Source organism: Gossypium hirsutum, chromosome A02 (genome assembly GCF_007990345.1).
Source record: "Gossypium hirsutum isolate 1008001.06 chromosome A02, Gossypium_hirsutum_v2.1, whole genome shotgun sequence".
NCBI classification, from domain to species: domain Eukaryota; kingdom Viridiplantae; phylum Streptophyta; class Magnoliopsida; order Malvales; family Malvaceae; genus Gossypium; species Gossypium hirsutum.
The window spans coordinates 88286914-88305671 of record NC_053425.1 but is presented as its reverse complement, the minus strand read 5'-3'; the positions used below and the strand labels follow the sequence as shown (position 1 = coordinate 88305671).

At 31.2% G+C, this 18758-nt stretch overlaps 2 long non-coding RNA genes across 7 annotated transcripts; both read left to right on the top strand.

Annotated features, from left to right (window-relative positions):
- Nucleotides 1-975: 975 nt before the first annotated feature.
- On the top strand, nt 976-2459 carry LOC107951904 (uncharacterized). The gene is made up of 2 exons (XR_001698667.2): nt 976-1522; nt 1643-2459. It is a non-coding gene; the product is annotated as an uncharacterized lncRNA (long non-coding RNA).
- An 11886-nt stretch (nt 2460-14345) lies between these two features.
- On the top strand, nt 14346-18349 carry LOC107951902 (uncharacterized). 6 transcript variants are annotated; one of them, XR_005908992.1, is made up of 9 exons: nt 14346-14565; nt 14979-15060; nt 15506-15635; nt 15744-15807; nt 15893-15961; nt 16682-17145; nt 17259-17325; nt 17410-17460; nt 18146-18349. It is a non-coding gene; the product is annotated as an uncharacterized lncRNA (long non-coding RNA). The 6 variants fall into 6 exon arrangements; XR_001698666.2 differs by having other exon boundaries at nt 16682-17153; XR_005908991.1 differs by having other exon boundaries at nt 16682-16769; nt 16952-17460.
- Nucleotides 18350-18758: the final 409 nt, after the last annotated feature.

Sequence of the window (18758 nt, the reverse complement as noted above, 5' to 3'; positions counted from 1 at the left end):
ATTTATGGTCTCGAAACTGCTATTTTTATTTTACTAAAAACGGACTATTACACCTACCCTACCCTACCCATAAAAAATCCAACCATTTCAAAAAAAAAAACCATATATCTTTGAACTACCTTTTAGTTGAAAATGAATATATATATATAAAGCCTTTTTAATTATCATGGCTTTCCTCTATCAATCCCTATGGACAACAATATTTTCCATTCATCACTACCCTACATTCTCGTTTCAACTACGGAGAACCATCAATAGTCTCAGCTCATACCATGCACTCTACCTTCCAATTTAAGTGGGACCTTCCATGGCTCACTATATATCATATCAAACCATAACTCTTCTCAACACATTTTTTTTTCTAGTTACACGATAGTTTAAAGATAAATAATTTCTTTTTTTGGGATGATTTAGTTTTTTATAGATTGAGTTTTTCTTTCGAAATAGGGCATAGTAATATTTTTTTAATAAATTTTTAGTTAGGATAAATAAAATTCGATTCGATTCAAAAAATTAGATAAATTTTTTAAATTTTGAATTAAATAATTCGAGTTATTTGAGTTAATCAAGTTATTTGGATCAACTCGAATAAAAAATTAAATTTTTTGATTTGACTCGAATATAAATTACACAATTCGAGTTATCCGAAAATCTAAATAAGAAAAGGTAAAACTACACCATTTTGATAAATGTTCACTTTTTAAAGTTAAAAGTCAAAACCATTAAGTTAAAAGGCAAAACTATGTTGTTTTGATAAATGTTTATTTATTAAATTAAAAGCCAAAACCATGATGTAGTTAAATAATTTTTTACTTCGTTTACTAGTTAAATAAACAGTTCATGTAAACGCAACATTGATTATAAATAATATGATTCGTTAACTCAACTTGACTTGACTCGAAATTTTTTGACTCGATTAGATCCGATTCAAAAAAAAATTCAAATAAGTATAATTACTAAAATAGAATTCGTTGATTTGATTAACTTAAAATTTTTTAACTCAATTCGATTCGACTCGATCGAATAGTGACCCGAGTAACATTAATGAAGGGAGCCCGTTACAACCGCCACCAATAAGCCTAAACGGTGCCATAAATAGTCTTTGAAAATTAAAACCATAAACAGAAGCAGCAGAAAAAGAAAAAGCAAACTGGCCTAAAAACTTAACCCCGAAGGAAAAACCTAACCAAAGCAAAAGAAAATGAAACGGCCTCCCCATTCTTCAAAACCCAAGTACCGCCATACCGGAGTAAAACACGAGCTCCGATCCCCATCCACAGGCGATGGCATTTTCCTTCATTGCGCTCAATTTGCTCCTGCATTCCTATTCTTACCAGATTCCAAAAATTATTGATTCCTCCGACACTAGAAATGTTGTCTCAATCCCGCTAATTCATGATCCGTTGGTCCCGATCTGCTTCCGTTTCCACCACCACCAGAGCTTCCTCAATCCAGACCCTATGCCCCTCAAATCTCCAACCCTCTACCGCCAGCGTGTGCGCTGCTCAGTTCCCCTGTCGAGGTATGAAATTATACTCCACTGAATCAAAGTTTTGGGCCCTAACTCTAATCTCCTTAATCAACACACTAATAGCCAATCTATCCTCTACATGGACCCGTAATTTCTTCATAATTGTCAAAGAATCACCCTCCACTACCACCTCCCGAAATCCTAACTCGTTCAACAAAATCACAGCACTGAGGTACGCCCTTGCCTCTGCGACCATTGTGTCAGCCAAATGCTCGAATGGGTAAGTACCAGCCGCCATCACTAGGGCTTCCTTATTTCTAATTAAAACATCCGCTGGAGCCTTAGTGGTTATCTAATTAAAAGCTACATCAAAGTTTGCCTTTGCTGTGAATCCTGCTGGTGGTTCCCATACAACATTCCGAACTTTATGAAAATGTGGTAAAACAAAATCTAAACATTCCAATTCTTGCATGTATGACTTTACAAATGCAACTATACCATTCGTATGTTGGTTGATACCTTCATGGTAAACATAGTTCCGATTAAACCATACCGCCTAGAATGTGACCACCCACAGTTTACATCTATCTAACGTGCAGTTAACAATTTCTTTTGACTAACCAATTTTTTCTCTTGTTTGCATTATTTGTGGAGGAAAATGGCACCATCAAGTCACTCGGTACCTGGACCGTAACCGGGCATTCACGAAATAAGCGCTCGACCGTCTTAGCTCCATGACAAACTCGACAGCAACTCTCCACTGCCACTCTTCTAGCTACTAGATTACTTAAAATAGGGATAAAATTGTTAGCAACTTTCTAGATAGAGGTACTCATGGGATGGACCAGTTCGGGTCAGTTCGGGTTGGGCTCAACTAAAATTTTAGGCCTCTATGCTAGGCCTAAGCTCGACCCAGCCCAAAAAATGGGCTTAAAATTTTGTCGAAATTTGACTGGATAAAAATGTTAAAATCCAGACTCGATTTGGTCGGCCCGTATTACTTATTTTTATATAATTTTTAAATATATATAATACATCAAAAATATTAAAATAAACATTTTCTAACAAACTAAAATAAATTTTTAACAATAAGAATATTTAAATAACACTAAGATAGATACAACTTAAGCCTCTAGAATAATAATAAAATTAATAATAAAACAAGTGTTATGCATTAAAACAATAACAATAAAATAGTAGTAATATATAATTTTTATTTTATTGGCCAATTTAAGATTTTATAATCTTTTGTAAAATGTTCTGAAATTTGTATTCTGCATTGTATGCACAACCATTGTAACACCCTTATTCCTAGAAAAAAGCCATTTGTATCTGCTCTTTACCTAATAGGTCCCTGTAATATCTCGTTGCCGTACAAATTCGTCCACCTGAGCAAATCTCGACATTGGAATGGATAAAACTCTCCTAATCTGGTCACTATCAAACAGCCAATCCACTACGTTAGCCTTCTAGGTATAAGAATTTACATCAATTAGGGCTGAGACATGTATAATTGATATTAATCGTCTGGCCCATCACTCCCCCTTGTCTAGACCCTGGTAACCATAAATCCCACCAAATATTAATTGAAGCACCACTTCTTACTTTCGACCCACCTCCCTCTTCAAGTACCCTACGGGCAGACCAGATACTACATTAGGTATACAAGGGGTAAACACCAAGCTTTGCACTCATAAAATTAGTCATTTGATAATATTTAGCTTTCATAACACGAGTCATCAAACAATTTGGTTTCATCAAAAGCCTTCAGGTTTGTTTTGCTAACAACACTACATTGAAAGAGCCTAAATCTCAAAATCACAAACCACCTATTGCTTTCAGCTTACACAATAACTTCCACTTGCACCAATGAATTCCTCTCTTTGTTTTATTATTACGCCACCAAAACTTACTAATAATGTTTTTTTAACTCATGACACAATGTAATCGGAAGCAAAAAAACAATTCATAGCATAAATTGGGATTGATTGTAAAATGGATTTGACGATAACCTCTTTACCTCCTGTGGCAAGATATCACAAACCCCAGCTATCAATACGGTTTAGGAACCTCTCCTTAAAGCCTAAAAAAGCCTATTTCTTTCTCCTATCCACTATCGTCAGCAACCTTAGATACTTTTTCGGGTTAGTCAAAATTCAGACTTCCAAAATATTCCCAATCCAATCCTTTGTCCTACTATCGACATTGCTACTAAAATAAACCATCGATTTGTCAAATTTTTTCACCTCTCCTGAAACCCCTTCATACTCCAATAGTAAATCTTTCATTGCCCTTGCCTTCTCTTCTTTTGCCTATCCAAATAAGATATTATCATCGGCAAAAAACAAATGTGTCACTGCCAAACCCCTCCTTCCCACTCTTTCTCCTCGAATTTTACCTTCTTGTCTAGCCAAGTGAAGCAAACTTGAAAGCCCTTCAATGCAAATCAAGAATAAGATATGGGCTTAATGGATCACCTGTCTCAATCCCCTAAAAGGCTAAAACTAATCTCCTTGCTTCTCATTTAAAATAACGAAATATGGAACTACTGTTGTAATAGCCTGTTTTCAGTAAAATCAGAACAGTGGTTTCGAGACCACAAATTCGAGGTCGAAAAAAATTTATTTTAATATTATTTTTTAGTTTACAATATGATAAAAATATCGTATGAAAATTTTGTTAAGAAATTTTACCGTTTACATGCCTAACTTGATAAAAAGGACTAAATTGCATAAAGAGTGAAAATTGAATTCTAGTAGTTAAAAGTATTAAATAGCTATGGAATTTAAAATTGAAGGTCATTATATAGCAAATAAACCATTTAGAGGAGTTAGTGGATAAGTATGATTATTCATTATTAGAAATTGAAGAAAATATTAAGGTTAATTTTGAAAATTAAAGATTTAAAGTGATATTAAATAAAAGAAAAAATTTATTTTCATCATCTTTCATCAAGAAAAACATGGAAACCCTAGCCATGGAAGCTTGAGTTTTAGCAAGCTTATTTTGCTAATTTGGGTAAATATTCTTATCCCGTTTTTAATGATTTTTATGTTTCCGAGATCGTAATAGCTTAATCTAGCTATCTCAATGATTAATTTGCAAAACCGGATTATTAGGTTTTTCCATAGATGAGTGTAATTGAATTTTGAAGTTTTATGATAGAAAATGAAAGGTTGTTGTTAGATAAACAACTTTTGTAAAAAGAATTTTTATAAAATTATCAATTAGGGACTAAATTGAAAAGATGAAAAATTTATGGAAAAATTTTGAATTTTATGAAATATATCAACTACTATTGATATGTATAAAAATCAGGTAGGCGTGAATAAGGATTAAATTGTATGAATTTCATTTTTCGAGCCTAGGGACTAAATTATAATTAATTAAAAGTATAAGAGTAAAATAGTAATTTTTCCAAATATGTGTGTTGGATTAAATTAAATATGAATTATATTAAATTGAGTTAAATTCATTCATATAGATCCGGATAGATCTAATACGGAGTTAGATCGAGGCAAAGAAAAATATCAGACTAGTAGCCTTCGTATTTACGAAAACTTATTGAGGTAAGTTTATGTAACTAAATTGTATATTTAAATGTTTTAAATTGAATATTGTTGAGTGTGAGTTGTATAAATTTTCGTGTGTAATTATGATCACATATCCGATAATTATTGAGTCCCATTTGAACTTTAGAAATTCGAAAGATACAAATGACATATCATTAGGGTTCCCGATATAGTTGTAATCCTGCATGTGTTGCGGATACACCACAACTCTCTTGAGCTTCCTGATACTTAGTTCTCATGAGCTTCTCGATAATTTGCACGCAAGAGCTTCCCGATATACAGCTCGCATGAGCTTCCCGTTTACATGCTTGTATAAGCATACAAGTACATGAATTGACGGATTATAAATTTGTACTCTTCGTGTGTACTACCCATGTATCCAACGATACTTTATATGGTTTAACGGGTAAAGTTCTTATATGAAACAATATGAATTCAAAATGAACAATTACGAGTATATACTTGAATTACATGGAAATGATATTACAAGAAATATGAGATGAATGATACATGTATGTGAAACTTACCTAGTGATTATGTACATCAATGTTTATTGGTTATGAAAAGTGTTACATGACCAACTTGTTGAGGACATGTGTTTAGGCTTTTGGCCAAATTGGTTTAGTTATATTAGCATGCTTGTAATACCCCTAACCCGTACCCGTCGCCGAATTAGGGTTATAAGGCATTATCGAACCATACACAGTTTAAAAGATATCATTCGTTGTTATTTCTGCCTAAGATAATACAACTCAATTAAACGAAATATATTTACATATCTGATATAGCATTCGACTAATCAAATCATAACATAGATATTTGCATGACAAATTCCACATATAAATATTAAGACATTCAAACACAAATATTGATTATATACCAATATATTAGTTATCATGACAAATCATTTGTGCAAATTACAAATCAAACAAACTAATACATTAATGCTTGTCTAAACTCATAATTAACTTTAATGTCATGACCATATAGCCGAATATTACTTACCAAACCAATTACACATGATCACATCATTTCGACTAACCCAATCATAAATGCATTATAAAAGTTCATATTACCTATTTGTTTTACCAATACAAATATCACTATTCATTTGGTCATTTATTCCATTGCTTTAACCGAATATGAACATTCTTGATAGATAACCATACCATGTTCTGAGTTACATTTTCCTCATTTTACCCTATCACCTCATATGCATATATCCTATCATGGAAATGAATTAATATACATATATATATACCAACCATAATTTACACCTCAAATCAAATACATTACAAATATATCTTATCATATATATATATATCATACCAATACGTTATATATGCATACACATACAAATGACGAATTCCAATAAGTTCATAACTATCACTTATATTTTATCACCTAACCAAAAACAAATATATTTACTCAACTCAAAACTTACATACCATGAAACAAATATATCAAGTTAATCTCTTACCATGTTTGAACATTACTTTGAACCAAATATATCATAAGCATATACTTTGACATAACGTGTAACACCCCTTACCCGTATCTGCCGCTGAAATAGGGTTTCGGAGCATTACTAAAATTTGCAGGTCACTTAAAAAAATTTCAATTAAATACTTACCGATTCAATGCATCATATAAATAAATATATTACCATTCAATCAATAGCTTTGCACTTGTCTAAGCATCAAACAACAACATTGTTAGTATACTAGTACGTATTTCATATAAATTCAACATTGATATACTTATTTTCTCGACATGTCACACTTGAGTTTAATAATTGTCTCAACTTACATAATTTCCTTGTATCAACATATCAAAGATAATCATATATGTATATGTCATGAAACATATCATTCTCTTATCGTTTCTTCATAAATATATATCATTCATTTCATTATATCAAAATTTTATGCTCCATCATTTCCATATATTTTATGTATATTTATTCTGGTACTAGTTTATATCAAACTTAACATAAATTATATTCCATGTACCTATACTTATATCGTTTATCTAACTTCGTAATTATTTCATACAATTATTTTGTACATATATTTCCATATGACCAGTTCTTGTAAACATTTCACACAACCATTTCATATAACCATTCGTCATCTGATACATATAACCCAAATATCAATTGTTCAACTGATGATTGTTTATCTTTGACATGATGCCATAGTGTTTTTCAACTGTGGTCTTACTCATTTCCTATCATGTTGCTATGGTATCTTTCAACCATGGTCTTATTCATTTCATGTCACGTTGCCATGGTATCTTTCAACCATGGTCTTACAAATTTCATATTATGTTGCCATGGTATCTTTCAACCATGGTCTTACACATTTCATTTCAGAAAGCACACTCCTGCGAACTTCATCCTTACAGCAGGATTACCGGTTCAGGCTAAATCCCCTGTAATATAAACTCATAGAATATTGTCGGGATTACCAGTCTAGGCTAAATCCCCTGCAATGACAATTACTCTAATGAGCTTGGATCTGAATTACCAGTCCAGGCTAAATTCAGACCCTAATTCGGATTACCCGTCCGGGCTAAATCCATTTTACTCGTATTATTCGGGAGGGCTATATCAGGATAGGATCACCTGTCCGGGCTAGATCCTTTTTACCGTCAATTCCTTTTTGCTCAACCGAGATTTCTTCCCCTTTTTATTAAATATATCAATGTTTCATCAATTTTCATACAAGGAATATTTAAATCATATTCACATCAATAACATACATTTCAAGTATTTAAGAATATAATTCAAGTTACACGAACTTACCTAGCGAAATTGCAAAAATATCAAGATTTAGGGGCATTTTGGTAAATTTTTCATTTTCCCTGATTTTCACCCAATCTTGATCCAAATTAATAATTTCATTCACTTTATTAATTTAATCTATAAAACAATTCATTTCCTTCATTTTGGTCATTTTTTACATTTTTGACATTTTTACAAAATTGCCCCTATAGTTCTTCTTTTATTCAATTTAGTCCCTGAGTTTAAAACATACAAATTATCAATTTTAAATGTAAACCTGTTAAAGATGGCAACAAACAGCTGTATGTATGTTACCCAGATGAAATACTTCTCTAAATTTCTCATCCCTTTTGCTTCTTTTCGTTTGGTTGCAACTTTCAAGTCCTTGAATCTCAAACTTACTTCATACTTTATCCGGAATTATTGCTTTGTTGCTCTAGCTTCAACAAGAGCTTCATATTTCATCCGGATAACTTGGTTCTGTTTTTCTTCCCGTGTGAAAAACCCAACAAAACCCTTGCTAGCTGAAAATTCATATATTCATTTTCCTCCTCCTCCTCTCCATTCCACAACCTTGATTTATATAACATGCTACCATTAACATTATCAATAATTTCACTATTTACTAATATGCATATTCAAAACTGTCCATTTGTGTCATAGTCACTAAATTATTTATATATTGATCTACAGAACTCGAAATTAAGATCTGCTAATTTTCCATGAAACTAGACTTACATATCTTCTTACCATAAAATTTTCAGAATTTTTGGTTTATCCAATAAGTACAGTTTATTCTTTAAAGTCACCCTTATTCTGCTATCTGATAGTTTTGACCCTTCTTTACTAAAAATTAATTATCTCATTTTACAGGATTCAGATGATGTTCTCGTTTGTTTCTATTGAAAATAGACTCGTTTAGGATTTTAAATAACTTTAAGAACCTAATTATTTTTCTCCCATTTTTTATGATTTTCCAAAGTCAGAACAGGGGAACCCGAAATCATTCTGACCTTGTCTAGCTAAATTTGTTATATCTCACAATTTTCAATTTAATTGGTTACACCGTTTCTTCTATAAAAAAACTAGACTCAATAAAATTTAATTTAATATTTTATTTAACTTCTAATTCGATTTCCAAAATTTTTGGTGATTTTTAAAATTTAGACCACTGCTACTGTCCAAAATCGTTTTAGTGCAAGATATTAATTACCATGTTTATAACATCCTTATTTTTTTTTTCTACACTATTTCTCATCACTTTCTCTTATTTTCTCTTCACTAACATATCAAGACCATAGGAACATTTGTAAGGAAACTCTACATTAACATCAATCCCATGCTTTTTCAATAATATCAAACTTAAAAATATATTGAAATCATGATGTTCTTACCTTGTTCTATTGATTTCAATCTTCATCTTGATTTTCTCTCTCCTTCAGCTTCCATTTCTTGAATCCAACTTGATATTCTAACTTCCCATAGTCTCCTTAACATTTTTCGCTCTTGGTAGCTATGGAAATTCTTTTGATTTTTGGGTGAAAATAGTGAATTTTTGGTATGACCAAATTATAAAGAAAGCAAAACTTTCTTTCTTTCTCTCTTCCTCTCACATTAGTGCATGGGAAAGATGATGAAAATTCTTCATCTTTTCTTCCCTTTTGTACTAAATAAATAATAATAAAATATCTCATTAAAATAATATTTATCTAATTAAATAATTATAAAATATCATTAACATCATCATTACTTTCTAGATTTCTCTCTCTTCCAATTGAACATTTTGCCCTTTATTATCTTTTAAAATTCCATCCTTGAGTCATTATTTAATTTGGTAAAATTGCAATTTAGTCCTTCATAGTTCTTCACCTATTCAATTTGGTCCTAATTCATCCATTTTCCTTAGTTTCTAGATCATTCCACCCTTAAAATATTTACACTATTGGTCCTTCAACTTTTCATATTTACACTTTAACTCCTCAATTTTTGAGTATTTACTCTTGTGCAACAAAACTTTTCACTTTTATAATTTAGTCCTTTCTTGAATTAATATATCATAATATACTTCCCAATAGTGACATAACTCAAAATTTCCCTTTTTGTCACTTTATTTCCTTATTTTACTATATCAAGGATAATATCTTACTGCAAAAATTTTCAGGGTATTACATAACCTCATCCATTATCATATATATACATACCCTAAGTGAACATCGAATATACCCCATGCAAATAGAATAATTATTACCTAACTAATACATGATATACTTTAGCTCATTTATCACCCATTATTTGTCTTATGACTGAAACACATAAACACTCTCCACAACATCATATACCTTAGGTACACTTTCAACATAAGTTCAAACCAAGTCCAAATGTACATACAACCATTAGCATTATAATCAACCATAATTCACATGAAGACATATAATGGCCGAAACACCCAAAATCACAACCAAGCATAACCATCATCAAAACGAAGCATTAAATCTAAACATAACAAAGTATTAAGCCATTTTCGCATGGCTCAAGATTACATTAACCAAAATCAAACATTTCAAAATATAATCCAGCCTATACATGCCATAGATTCGAAAATTCACTTATAAAAATACCGAAGACAGTTGATAGTTTAATAGACTTTGTTGACAATCCCCGAGCTCATAACTTGAATCCAAAATCTATAAAACAGAGGTAAGCAAGAACACACATAGTAAGCTATTGTAGCTTAGTAAGTCAAAAGAAAATAAATCATTAAATGAACATTAGTATTGAATCAACTAGACCGAATTAAGTAATCTATAATCAAATACACATTTTTTTCATGCTTAAAACTCATATACCATTACATGAACGATATGTAATTATATTAACTTGGCCGAATACACATAATTTCATAAACATATATAATTCTCACTTTCATAATGCATTTTTCACTTGTTCATATCAAATATATACTTGCCTTGTCTTTTAAATCATTTAACTTAACACATACCTGACATTTTAGCTCAATTTCACATTCGATTTTGTCTTGATATTGCCCGTTGAACCATTAGGGATCGAATAAGATACTCGGATAATCACATATATCGAACAATGCAAACATCCTGGATGTGGTCTTACATGCTATCTCATATCAATGTCACTGTCCCAGACAGGGTCTTACACAAATCAAATACAATACCGATGTCCCAGACATGGTCTTACTCGTAACCATATATATCGATACCAACGTCCCAGACGTGGTCTTAAACGAAAACACATATATCGACACCAACGTCCCAGACGTGGTCTTACACGAAAACACATAGCATAGTCCTATGATTCGTGCGGGGCTTCTGGACGTCGTAACTCGATCGAATCAAACTCGAAAACTTAGTTCTCATGCATATATATACATTCGGCTTTCACTTATATAAATTCACATATTTCAATTTCAGCATATAAACTCGTATATATAAATATTAGCAATATATATTCGCTTATGAACTTACCTCGGACGATGAAAAACGGAATGGGACGACTAGTCAACAACTTTGGTTATCCCTCGATCCAAATCCGATTTCCTTGGTTCTTGATCTAAACATATTCAAATTAAACTCATTCAACATATTTTTACTCATTTTAGTCCAAAAACACATAAATGGGCAAATTATCATTTTACCCCTGACATTTTACACTTTTTACAATTTAGTCCAAATTCCACAAAATACAAAAAATGCAAAATTTGCACACAACATGCTTAGGCCGAATATTCCTAGTGTTTATAAAATCCATAAATTTTATTTTTTTTCACATTTTAGTCCATTAGTTTATTATTTTTGCAATTTAGTTCTATTTACTCAAAATCATCAAAAATTCCAATACAAAACATATCAATCCAAAACATAACTTTCATATTTTATCAACTAACATCACAAAAATCAAATATTCATCAATGGCATAACTCAAAATATTCATCAAAATAAAAAATTCAAGCATGGGCTTTATAGATAACTTAGCAACGATCTCAAAAACGTAAAAATTATCAAAAACCGAGCTAGTTACTTACCTTGATTAAGCTATCAACAATGACCAAATCTATGGAAGCTTTCTTTCTTTTTCTTTTCTTTATATTTTTTTCAAAGAAATTATATGTGCTAATAGCTTTTTAATTATGTTATAATGTAACATATATTAACATTATTATTATTTTACTTAAATAACCTTTATCATAAAATATAAAACCATTATATATTAAGGTTATGACCGTCCATATCATTATATCATGGGAAAATTGCAACTTAAATGCCTCCACTTAAATAGGCAACAACAATTCAGCCCTTGCACATTAAACTACCAAGTTTTCATTTTACGCGATTAAGCCATTTTTATTAAATCGACACTCAAATGACAAAATTAAATCACAAAAATTTCAAAAATATAAATTCACACATAATAAACATATAAAAATTTAAAATATTTTTCTGACTAAGATTCATGGTCCCGAAACCACCGTTTCGATTAGGGTTTAAATTGGGCTATTACAATGCTTACCTTAAATGTGATTAAATGGTAAGTTAATTTTCTTGTTATACGAACTTACTAAGCTTAAATGCTTACTCTGTATTATTTTACATGTTTTATAGTAATTCGAAAACTCAATTTGGTTGGAAGCTAGTCGGAGTAACTTCACACTATCCATCAACCTTTTTGGTATTAATTAATAAATTAATTTTGATTATAATGGCATATATAGGTTAATTTGGCCAATAATCACTACAGCAAAATTGGTTTTTAGCAGCGTTTTTAGCGGCGTTTGAATGAAAAACGCCACTAAGGAACGAGCATTAGCGGCGCTTCCCAAAAACGCCGCTAAAGATTGAGTTTTAGCGACGCTTTGTAGAAAGCGCTGCAAAAAAATTAACACAACGTCGTGTTGAGCCTTTGGTGGCTTTAGCGGCGTTTTCTAAAAACACCGCTAAAGATCGAGTATTAGCGGCGCTTTTCTAAAAACGCCGCTATATGTACACCATTAGCGGCGCTTTTTAGAAAACGCCGTTAAAGATCAAGCATTAGCGGCGTTTTCTAAAAAGCGCCGCTAAAGAATTTTGTAATGGCTTTAGCGGCGCTTTTTTAAGAAACGCCGCTATAAGTACACCTTTAGCGGCGCTTTTTAAAAAACGCCGCTAGTGCTCGATCTTTAGCGGCGTTTTTTGAAAAACGCCGCAAAAATAGAAAAAATTAAAATAATATTATTTAATATAATTTTAAAGATTTTTGGTATATGACTAATTGTTTTTTAATTTATATGTTAATTATTTTCTTATATAATTGTAAATGAGATAGTATTAATTTTAAAATATTGAATTAATTATCATTATATTTTAGGGTTTACGGTATATGGTTAAGGGTTTAATGTTTATGAGATACTATTATAAGGTTTATGTATTATGGGTTTAGGGATTATGGTTTATGGTTTATGGGTTAAAGGTTAGGGTTTAAGTTTGAGGGTATTGGGGTTTAAGGTTTAGGGGTTAAGGGTTAAGGGTTTATGTTTTATTGTTTAAGGTTTAGGGGTTAGGAGCTAAGAATTTAGGGTTTAGATTAATTAGTGTTTTTTAATTTATATATTAAATAATTTCTTATATAATTGTAAAAAAGATAATATTAATTTTAATATATTAAAATTATGATTATAGTTTAAATTATTTAAGAGATAATAGATAAACTTTATATATATTAAATGGTTTAGGATTTAAAGTTTACTTAAGATTTGTTAAATGATGAAATTTTTTACAATCAATTAATACTTTTATATTTAAAAATATTTATCTAAACCATTTGATATATTTAAATATTAGATTTAAAAAAACATTGATAAATAAATAAAAAAAGTAACAGATCATTGATATGGATAGGTATGGATAGGACCAGATTATAACAAATAAAAATGAAATACAAAAACTAAAATCATTCCACATCGAATCCTAAGAAAATAGTTATATTTTAGTTAGGAAGAAATATCCCTGATGAAATGGAGATTAGATCGGAAAGAATAATATAAAATCATGATTAATGTCTCAATCTTTAATAGAAATTTGATATGTGAGAAATTGATTTCTTACATTGGATAATTTTAACTTAATAATTAATGACAGCCATTTATTATTTATTTTCTTATTAAAATACACGATATTTATTTTCAGAGTACTTAATTTTTTATTTATAAAAACTAATTTATAAAAAATAGTAATAATAAATATTTTATAAAATTATTTAACTAATAATTTTTAACATAGAAAATGAAAAACTTTTTTTTGAAGTAAAATAAAATTAAAAAAAATTAACAGAGCAAAAATGTAATAATTTTTTACCGGCGTTTTTATGAAAAACGCTACAAAAAATTAACAATAACGACGTTTTTATAAAAAACGCCATAAAAAATTAACAATAACGGCGTTTTTATAAAAAACGCCACAAATAAATCTCAAAAGGGCGCGATTTTATTCCTAAATTTTCACCCTCTGAAACCCCTAATTTTCCCCCTAAAATCATATTCTCAAAACACCCCCATCTCACCCCTCCGTTGTTGTTTTCAATTAAGAAACTCTCCAACAGCAGTCTTGATTTGGTTCTCCGTTGTGTCTATTGGCATTTCATGGAAGGATTAGTAGCCTTCAGCCACACTTCCAACACTTGCCCACCTTGCCTTTGCGATTGCTCTTCTCAGCCTCTTCTCACAATCCCTGAAGGTATTCCCAGATCTGGCTCGATCTCTTCTCCTCCTTTCTTGTTTCTGTTAATTGATTCTTTTTGGTGTTAAAAGTTAGGTCAAACATAAACAATATTCATATATAGGACCCATAAACTGCTTTTGGGACTTTGGTCGGTCGAATGGGATAACCACATCGAACAAACACTGTTGAATTTTTTGTTCTCAATACCTTTTGTGTTATTTACTCTTATAACAAATTTCAAAGCACACTGTTGATTTCTCAACATCATATATTTGGCTCAAGTCATTTGCAATTTTTTTTATTAGAGTTGTCAAAGAATGAAAATCTGTGTGTTAGCATATTTAAATGGCTTTACCTTTTGTTCTTTGGATCATATCTTTGAATCTTTCACCTGAATACTGTTACCAATTTTCGCTTCATTGGACCAGGCTTGATGTACCTGATAGTGGCTTGGCAGCACTAGTACGGCTTAGCAATGGTGACATGAGAAAGGCTTTGAACATTTTGCAGGTGTTTAAACTACTTATTCCTATACTATTTCTGCGTAAATTGTTGTACAATGATAGTTACTTATTTAAGAAGCGTAAGTCAGAGAAACAATAGGTTGGCTTCGATCTGTTATTTGCTTTGTGGCAGAAGTGGTGTTACATTACCATATTATCTCATTGCTCTTCAGAGGGGTGGTGTAGCCTTGTCTAATTTATGTGTTTAGGTGATGTGAACGCTAGTTTTAATTGGATAGGATGGATTTCTTTTTTCCACTTGGGGAAGGGGGATTTAAAGCAGGCTCCTATGAGGATGTCTCTGAACCAAGTGCTCAAGTGCATGAATAGACATTATTTTCCTTATTGACGGTGGGATTTGGGCCAGTAAGATGCCTATTTTTATGAAGTGGTCGGTGTTATTCATGAATGTGCAAGAGTGGCATTGTCAATGACTTTTTTACTGCATGCAGTCAACACACATGGCTTCTCAGAAGATTACAGAAGAAGCCGTGTATCTCTGTACTGGAAATCCATTGCCTAAAGACATCGAGCAAATATCTTACTGGCTTCTGAATGAGTCATTTGCTGAGAGTTTCAAATGTATTTCTCTCAATCTCTCTGTTGTGCAATTAGTAAAATTCTTGTCTGTAGATCTACTGTTTATTCTCTTTAAAACTGTTTCTTTATTCTTTGGTTAACTCTTTGTAGGAGTATCTGAAACAAAGACCAGGAAAGGATTGGCCCTGATCGATATTGTAAGGGAATTGACAATGTAAGTGCCATGTCTGTTTTGACTTATAAATGGCTACTCTTTAATTTTTTTTGGGTAATTATTCATGCATTACACTTTTTAACAGGTTTGTTTTTAAGATTAAAATGCCCTCAGATGTTCGAGTTCAGTTAATCAATGACTTGGCAGACATAGAGTAAGTACTTATTTCTGCTGCTACTGCTCTCTCTCTCTCTCTCAGGTAACACATAAATAATTGATAAATATTTGATGCTCTGAACAATGAATGTATCATAAAACTGGTTATAATTATAAAAGAACCAAAAAGAAAGAGAAGTACGCCCAAGACAATTTGGTAAATAAGCATAATTTATTTAATGTATAGCTTAAGACTTTTATTGCAAGTATTATGTAAGTGCCTGATTTGGAGTTTCATTTAGAGCATTCTTAGCCAAATGATGTTTTAGCTCCATTAGTTGATTTTATTTATTATTGCTAGCTGCCACATTTGAGATCTAGTATTTCCTTTACTAAGGCTTTTTGTTAGCTGTTGGAAGTTTTCCTTTTTCCTTTTTGGCCAAGGTTTTTTTTTTTGATAAGCTTTTTGGCCAAGTTGTCGAATGTTCTAATTGGGGCCTGAATGTGGAACTTTGCTTCATCAACATAAATACACTTAGATAGGAGATTGAAGAACAATTGACTAGTAGATGGTATTTAAAAATGCTATTGGCATTGTTTTAGAATCATGAAAGAAGTGACGATTAAATATCTCTTTGTTTTCATATGTTCAAAGAGATGTTAATTTGATAATCATATTTCATTCTGTTCCTGATATTGTATAATAGGTGTTGATTGTGGAAAGTATATAAGATAGTAGTAGCTAATGGCTTCAATTGATATGTCTTACCATTTGCAGGTATCGATTGAGTTTTGGGTGCAATGATAAGTTGCAACTGGGATCTCTCATTGCTATTTTCACAAAAGCTAGATCTGCCCTAGTTGCGGTAGTGAAATAGCTGTTTCAAGCTTGGCCTTGTTTCTTCTCCCAATCTTATAATGTTCTTTCTGTATGATTTAAGCCTCTGACAAATAGAAAGTGTTTTTCTTATGTAGTCCATGAGTCGTGGATACCTAAAGAATGTAGTTTTCAGGCCCTAAAGATGTTTATTTATTTATTTTTTTGCAGTGATTTTTGCTTCTTATGAGCTCTCGGATCCTTCATGTTTTGCTTCTTAAACAATGCTTAGCTTATGGTAAAGTGATTTATTTTGTGGGAACAAATGAGGCTCAAGTTTTAGAGGCATTGCATCTTCATTGTAGTTCCACATGGTTCTTTTTCAGTGCACCTTTCTGATGTAGTAAGTAGGACAAGAGGCCAAGGTTAGAAAGTAAATATAGTTGCCCTACTCAATCAAAAGTTGTCCTCGTTTTTCTTCCCTGTTTCATCTGGGTTATAATTGGTTGTAACTCTGTTTTCGTGTTATCTTGTTTAGGTCAGAGCATTTTGCGACAAGGCATAAAATATGCATCTCAAAGACTAGATACATTTGCATGTGTTAGGTATAGAAAAAGGTGTTTCCATTTTGGTGTTAAGATTTTATGCAGTGTAGTTGCTTACTGTCTTACACTATGTTGTCCTTTTAGGCAAAATGGTTGAACAAGCAATTGAGCAAATTATGGCCTTTTGTTGCAGAGGTAAGATACTTGTTCTTATATATATTTTTGCTATAAGATTCATAGTAGTTACTGGTTATTTATTTCAAAAAGGCCGAGAGAGGCTTTTGTGTAACTAAGGTTTTCCACCTTAACAGATGAAATTTAGGCAGGGTATTCAACTCTTTTGGTGCTTTCTGAAGTGAAAATAATTGAAATTGTTCTCTATGTAACTTACAATTTAGTATTTTTTTCATAGTAGATAAACCAGAATTAGACTATTGTATTGGTTGTCCACAATATTAAGCATTCTGAGCATCAATATATTTAGATATTTTGAGGTTTAAAATTGAACTCAGGGAAGAAATAAATATAAAAACAACTAACATAGTGGATCAGGAAAATGCTTTGACATGAGCTGCTTTCTGTTTGACTTGTTTACATATCTAAATAATAGATTGTTTGAGGATAGGCCATGGATTTGGTGATATTTATTATTTAAGCTATGTAGGTTTTAGATGCAACGCATGTACATGCAAAGGCACATGATTAATAACATGAACAATGACTTTTGTCGAAACAAATTCTAATTCTTGCATTATGGTGGCATTATTAAAAATTTATTTTTCCATATCATAATTCAAAGAGATCAGATAATGTGCTTTGACATATGTGGCTTTGAGGGTCGTATAAGTGATTTCCTTATTGGCCTGACTCTGGCTTACAGGTGCATACTTTGGCTTTCTGTTCCAATGTTTTGGATTCTCTGGCGGTTGAATTGAAAGCATCAAAGGACTTCTCTAAGTTATATGCAGGCATTGCAATACTTTGGCTTCATATAAGCTTGAACCAGCCTTCTGTTGTATATTGTTTCTTCTTTTTTTTTTATCTTTTTCCTTTGATTAATGAGAGGTGATGATGAATTGGCATTCTTTTCTCATAAGGATGAATTTTGTTTTAGAAATTATAATACTTTGTGTGTTTGTGTGTGTTATTTTTTATGTATTAAATTACATATTAAATCAATATTTATGTATTAAATTTAAATTCATTAATTTTTATATTTAGTTTTGAAATTTAAATTTTAATAGAAATTTTCATTTAATTAATATTTTTTATTTATCCTTAAAGTATATAGTTTAGATTTCAAATTTCAAAAATTAAACATAATATAATATTTTAACATAGAAATAAATATTAATTAATTAAAATGAAATAATTTTTTAAAAGGTCATATTTTTAGCGGCGTTTGCAATAAAAGCGCCGCTAAAGGTCCTGGTCTTTAGCGGCGTTTTTAAAAAAAGCGCCGCGAAAGGTCCTGGTTTTTAGCAGCGTTTTTA